The sequence below is a fragment of the Elephas maximus genome, chromosome 13 (genome assembly GCF_024166365.1).
Source record: "Elephas maximus indicus isolate mEleMax1 chromosome 13, mEleMax1 primary haplotype, whole genome shotgun sequence".
NCBI classification, from domain to species: Eukaryota; Metazoa; Chordata; class Mammalia; order Proboscidea; family Elephantidae; genus Elephas; species Elephas maximus.
In genome coordinates this window covers 86012820-86019652 of record NC_064831.1, presented here as the reverse complement: position 1 = coordinate 86019652, position 6833 = coordinate 86012820, and the positions used below count along the sequence as shown (strand labels likewise).

General features: G+C 35.9%; 1 long non-coding RNA gene across 1 annotated transcript; it reads right to left on the bottom strand.

The window, feature by feature from the left end:
• Positions 1 to 912: 912 nt before the first annotated feature.
• On the bottom strand, positions 913 to 4118 carry LOC126087749 (uncharacterized). The gene is made up of 3 exons (XR_007519839.1): positions 3530 to 4118; positions 2677 to 2935; positions 913 to 1241 (listed from the first exon to the last, which is right to left on the bottom strand). It is a non-coding gene; the product is annotated as an uncharacterized LOC126087749 (long non-coding RNA).
• Positions 4119 to 6833: the final 2715 nt, after the last annotated feature.

Genomic DNA, 6833 nt, shown 5'->3' with positions numbered 1-6833 from the left:
TAATTCCATTTATATGTAACCTGAGAGTAGCATTCCCCCGCAGTATGCCCACTCAGTTTGTAAACTGAATTGAAGCCATCATCCCTGCTTTAATGGCTGTGAAGGACTTAGAAATTAATAGCTCTCTCTTGAATTAGTAAATTATATTTTTCCAAAGAGAGAAAAGTGCCTCATAAAAATAAATGACTAGAGTCACTTTTATTTTATTTTTATAACAAGTCTTTTTATGCTACAGTTTTAAACCCTCTTTTTACAATAACATCTTACATTATGTAGTGCTTTATACTTTCAGAGCACTAGAACACACATTATCTTATTTTATCTTCACAACAACCTTCAGCTTGAAGTAGAAGAGATGTAACAGGGGACCTGAGCAGCAGATTAAGGAAGCAAGATATTAATTGACTCTGCACGAAGTGAGCTGATGGACTAGGCCAAGATCTTTTGGCGGCTAGTCCGGAACGTTTTGTGATGTTCTTGTTGCCAGTAATGAATAGATAGAGGAAGCATTAACGGAGAAAGAGTTTCTCGCTAGGCTGCTTATTCAATGATAAGAAAATTAATATATTGCCAAATGCCGGGTGTTTATAATAACAAAAGAAAAGAAAGCCTTATGAGGATTTTTTACCTAAACTGAGGAAAACAGTGTATGCTTCAAATTTTAAACTTTTAACATATACCCATCACACACATATATTTCTTAATAGTATGAAGAAAGAATTCATCTTCTGATTTCAATAATTAAGTCAGCTTCAAAAAGTGCGTCTTTTAGTTGTGTGGTCTTTATGAACTATTTTATAAGAAAAAGGAGATAGGAAACACTAATCTGTCTTTTGGTTATTAAAAAAATAAACTTTATTAAATTGTACTTTTCTAACTCCATTAACTATTGTTTTTGCTAATTATCCTAAGTGTCACATGCTACATATAGTTCTTATGATAAATATTTAAACCCTTTTATGATCGCATGGTTTGTTTCTAGAATTCACAAAAACTCACATACACATAAATTCCCAGTGATGTTGACTGAGTTCATACAGAAACACATCTTTTTAGCACCTACTACCCAAAAAGTTGGCAGTTTGAACATACCCAGAGGTGCCTTGGAAGACAGGCCTGGCAATCCTTTTCTGAAAGATCACAACCTTGAAAACCACATGGACAATTCTACTCTGCATTCATGGGGTCACCATGGGTCGGGATCCACAGCAACTAATAACAGCAAGGTCCTAGGCACCACCCTAAATGGTGGGGTTAAAAAGATAAATAATATAAAGGCCCTTAGGCTTTGCCCTTGAAAGGGAAACACTTTATTATGTTATCATTCATTGTTAACATAATATATTAAAACGTAAATATAAAATGCTGTGTGAATACAAATAAGAAAAAAAAAATTAATTCTTCCAGAATTATTCAGGAAGAAATTGTAGGGGAAGTCATAATTTGCTGAAGAAACAGTGGAATGAAGACAAAGATGCTGAAGCCCAAAAAAGGAAGGGGGAAGATAAACTAAGAAGAGGTTGGTCTGGAGCCAAGTAATAATGAATCTGATATGAGAAGCTAGAAAATGTAAGCTTTATGTCATCTGGGTAAAAAAAAAAAAAAAAAAAGCTCAGTTAGAATTACAAAGGACTAAGGATATGCAGGGAAGCCTAGTGGTGCAGTGGTTAAGAGCTCTGCTGCTTATCAAAAGATTGGCAGTTAGAATCCACCAGCCGCCCCTTGGAAACCTTATGGGACAGTTCTACTCTGTCCTATAGGGTCACTGTGAGTTGGAATCGACTTGAAGGCCATGGGTTTGGTTTTTTTGGTGGGGTAAGGATATGTGGATGTGTCTTAAAGCTTTTGTCGACGATAGAAATTGACTCAAATGGCCTTAAATCTCATGATTCTACCCCCAACCCACACACACAACAAGGTCACAAATGTCATGGAGGAGAACCTGGAGGTCTCTCAGGAACCCATTCTGTCTCAGGAGCCTTGTGGTTCTCTTTGCTTGCATATTTCACTCTCTTCTTTGTTTTTTTCCCCACTGAGTGTTCCCTTGACCATGGCTGAAGATGCCTTCCCCACATTCCTGAGTTTGGATGCCCTCGCAATTGGAGGCTTTGGAGTCCAATTTTGTGACAAGGGACTAGGACCAGGCTAGGATAGACCAGTTGCCCAAGTAAGGCACGAACAGCTAAGACCAGGGTGGCAGGGCTATGATACAAAGTTATCTTCTGAGGCTTCTTCCTGTGGTTGAAGTAGGCTGAGCATAAGAAATGCTCAGAGAAAGAAGTATGAGCAGCGGACCTGAACCAAACCAAACCCATTGCCATCGAGTAGATTTCAACTCATAGTGTTGCTGTAGGACTGAGTAGAACGGCCCCATAGGGTTTCCACAGCTGTAATCTTTACTAAAGCAGACTGCCACATCTTTTTTCATGGAGCTGGTAGTGGGTTCAAACCTCCAACCTTTCAGTTAGCAACCCAGTGCTTAACCACTGTGTTACCAGGGCTCCTTGTGAGCAAGGAAGGCACCCCAAATTATGTATTCTACAGGTCAAATTTAGTTTCTAAAATGGCTTCTTATATTGATTAACTGAAAAGTGTTCTCAATTAAAAATGTTGTATAGTTTTGACTATAAAAGATGATTTTATTATTTACCTTTGTATATAGTTTTGTGTACTTACTTTTTTTGCTATTGTGAAAATGTTCTCAGCATTTCATTTTCAGTTTCCACAAATGTAAGATAATATAATTCCACTGTGATCTGGTATCAATTAGATTCTTCTGTAAGCATTGGGAATCATTTAATTCTGTTCATTGTTTCCCATTTCCTCCTTAGCGCAAGTCATCATCATCTCTTGCCCAGACAATTCCATCAGGCTTCTGGAGTCACTGGCTTCCCTTGACTTCTTTAATCTATCCTCTCTTCTAAACCTGAGTGATCTTTTAAAAATATAAATGAGATTATATCACCCACCTGATTAAATTTCATTGAGTATGCTCTTAAAATAAAACCTTACTCCTTTCCATGGCACCAGAAAGTTCTGCACAATCTACCCTCCTCTTTTAACACCTTCAACCTCATTTCATATGCTTGTGCTTCTAACTTCTTAAGGTTTCTCATACCTGTTCTTTTCTGCACTTCGTGATGTATTACTTTTGTGAGGAAGAAGAAGAAAAACAAAGACAGCTTTATGGTTTCCTTTTAAACCATTTGTCTATACCACCTCTAAGCTTTCGTACATTCTGTTTACACTTTTCTTTTCAAGCCAGGCACTTTTTCTTCCCATGTGTCACCTCAACTGTCACATCTACAAAGAGTTTCAAATGACTTTGTCCATTTACTATTTCATCACCTTGTGAATGTCCAGGCTTATCAAAAATATATAATCATCTTCTTAATTTATTTAGTGACTTATTATGATTTGATTGTCTTTCTCTCCCCAACCCTAACTACACAGACAGAGATAGACAGAGATTAGGCATAGAGCTAGAATCAGAGATTAGACAGAGAGACAGAGAGAAACACCACCATACCAGTTGTCATTGAGTTGATTCCAACTCATGGCAACTTCACGTGTGCCAGTATAGAATTGTGCTACTTCGGGTTTTCAGTGGCTGATCTTTCACAAGTAGATCTCCAAGCCTTTCTTCTGAGGCTCCTCTGGGTGGACTCAAAACAACAGTATTTTGGTTAGCATTCAAGTGAGTCAATCATTTGTATCACCCTGTGACTAGAGATAGAGATAGAAATATATTCTTGTGGATTGAGAGTATAAACGCCAAATCCAAATTCTCTAGGTTCAAATCCCCATTTCAACTTGCTAGTTATGTGACCTTGGGCAATTTATTTGTTATTTGATTATCTTCCTCTCCCCATCTCCATTTTCTCAGATAGAGATTACACATAGAGTTTGAGCTAGAGATTAGACAAAGAGACAGAGATAGAGAGATACAAGATAGTATGAACATTGTCACCATTTTATTTGGATAAGGCCACTGAGGCACAAAGAGATTAAATGATCAGTTGAGTGGATACATGTGTCCGAGCATTGAGCTACAGTCTAGTCCTTGAGCCCAGGCTCTTAACCATCATTGTATTCTAACGGTAAAGAAACACATTTAAATACTTTACTATCTTTGCTAAAACATTTAAAAATGTTTCTTTGCTATCTAACAAGACCTTCTATTCATGCTGGTAACTATTAATATGAGGGACCAGTGAAGGTTGAAAAAGTGTTGGGAAAGAAGGTACTCAGTCTTTATCTGTAAAAATACAATCTTTTTGAAATGAAACTGTATACTGAAATTTTACTGCATCACTTTCTGTGTATTTAAAGCAATCGCTTCTAGTATTGACACTTGTGGTTCCAGATGGCTCTTCCAATGAAAAATAGCCTTTAATATATTTTTGCTAAACTACTTGGATAGCAAATCCCCCCTAATTCCTGTACTTTCCTCAACCCGGGACGACTAGCTTATTGTCAAATTCTGTATCAGTCTGAAAATATCTGGGCTAGTCTTATAATATTATTTATCTTTATTGCTGAAAACCCAGCAGGTGAAGAAAAATGAAGACAATTTGGTAAATAATGGATGCGGAGATGACTTATTGTTTTTCTGCAATGAGAAATAAGCCCAGTTTATTATGTGACCTTTCTTCAAGTGCCTGTCAAGAACTCAGAAGTAATAAAGCTTTACTTGCAAAGAGTGACTGATCTAAAAAATATATACAGTTAAAATGTTGTATCTCTTTATTAAAAGCTAATTTACTATCTGCGGGTCCACAGAAATAATGATAGATGTAATTTTTTCCTGAAAAAATGTGTAGCTGCCCCCTCCCCCAATTCAATGCACCACTCATTTATTCTTTTTGACTACAATTTTGGATCTACTTCAGCTTAAAATGCATTAAAAAATGAGAGGTTTTGTAATGTACGTGTGTTCTTTCTCCTTTATGAAAGGTCGTGTGAGATTCTGATCATTTTTCCCTTTGTAGAGCTTGAAGGTAGTACCATCTTTTGACGTTTAAGGCTATTTAGTGTCCACCTCCAGGCATTTATTTCCATTAATTGGAGAAACATAACCAGGTCCTTTTTAACTATCAATTCTATGATTTCACCTAATTAGAACATTCTGGAAATACGTGTATATAACTCAACATCTTAGAATGCCCATGCATATTATATTATAGTCTTGTAACAAAACTTCAATGATACTGCATTAAGGAAATTTGTCATATTGAAAAGGTTTTGTTTCTTTTATCTTTTTGGTGCTCTTTTTTTTTTTTAATTATTCACAAACAAGATGATGATTTTTGTTTTAAAGGCATAAATATTTAACACATGTTCTCTCTGTCATGTCAACTTTTATTAAGAAAAATAATAGCTTTTTTTTTAATAAGAAAAGTTCTCATAAAATGTAAAAGCAGAAATTGTTCCTAAAATAAGTGGACACAAAATTTATACAAATAATAAAAACACAAGAAATTTAACCCAAGTCACAACAGCAGAATTACTTATTGTAGCTTATAGGAGTGAACTAGATAAAGAAAATGAGATCCTACTTCATAAAGTACACTCTTTAAATGTGGTTTTTTGTTTTGTTTTGTTTTTTCTGGTCTAGACTCCGTAACTAGCAGAGCCATGAAATATCTGCCTACAGAAGAAAAAATGTACTTCAGTTTAGTGAATCAAGATGATTGCTGCATCAAAACAAAACAAAAACAAACACACATATACTTACACACGCAGTTAACATGAACACACATACACAATAGTAAAACTTTTTCGTTTCTAAAAATCTTACGGAGAGAGAGGAGTTTGCTTTGAATCTCACAAGTAATGATCCCAAAGCTTTTAATTTTACCCGTAAAGCTTAAACCTATAAAAGAACAAAGAAAATAAGCCATTAGTAAAATATATTCTATTCCAGGTACAGCTTTGTTTTGCTTTCGTATTTTAATGCAGCTCTTTGGCTTTGGGTTTCAAAAGATATTCTTAGAAACTTCATCTTCGTTCTATAGCTCTGAGTGAAGAGTTAAAGAAAAAAAACAAGAGGAAAGAGAGGGAAAAAAAATCCCAAATAATGAAAACTTCTGGAGTAAGTTGTTAACCTTTTTTTTTTTTATTTTTTAACTAAATATGTTCCATAGTTCTTTTTTCTTTTTCCTTAAAATTATCAGGGTTTGAAAATCTGACACAGTTTCTTATGAGAGAGAAATTACCTTAATTTTACTCAGAAAGTTTTCATTGCTCTTTATTCTTAACCTGACTTGAAATGTTTGAAATAAATCATTCTCTCAGGACACCCCGGCAGCAGAGAACCAAACCAACAAAACACCTTTTTGTGCGCTCATTGGTATTACTAGTTTTCAACACAGTGTTCAGGTATTTTTGGTCCCCTCTAAAATTTTTTTCTAAAAGAGGGGAAGCCCTGGTAGTGTAGTGGTTAAGTGCTACGGCTGCTAACAAAAGGGTCAGCAGTTCAAATCCGCCAGGCGCTCCTTGGAAACTCTATGGGGCAGCTCTACTCTGTCCTATAGGGTCGCTATGAGTCGGAATCGACTCGACTCGATGGCACTGGGTTTGGTTTGGTTTTTGGTTCTAAAAGAGGTAACCAAAAATACAAGTGTGTGAGAGTGAGCGTGTGTGTGTCTGTGAGTGTGCACATGTACATCTGTGTTAACTTTGCATTCTGGTAACTGGCTTGGTTAGTCTGACAGACTTAAGCATTAGGAAAATCATATCGAACAAAGCCAGAGAACAAAGAGATTTACAAAAGCAATCTGGGAATCAGGAATAAAATGTCTTACCCATTTTGTGGTCATCTAATCACATAG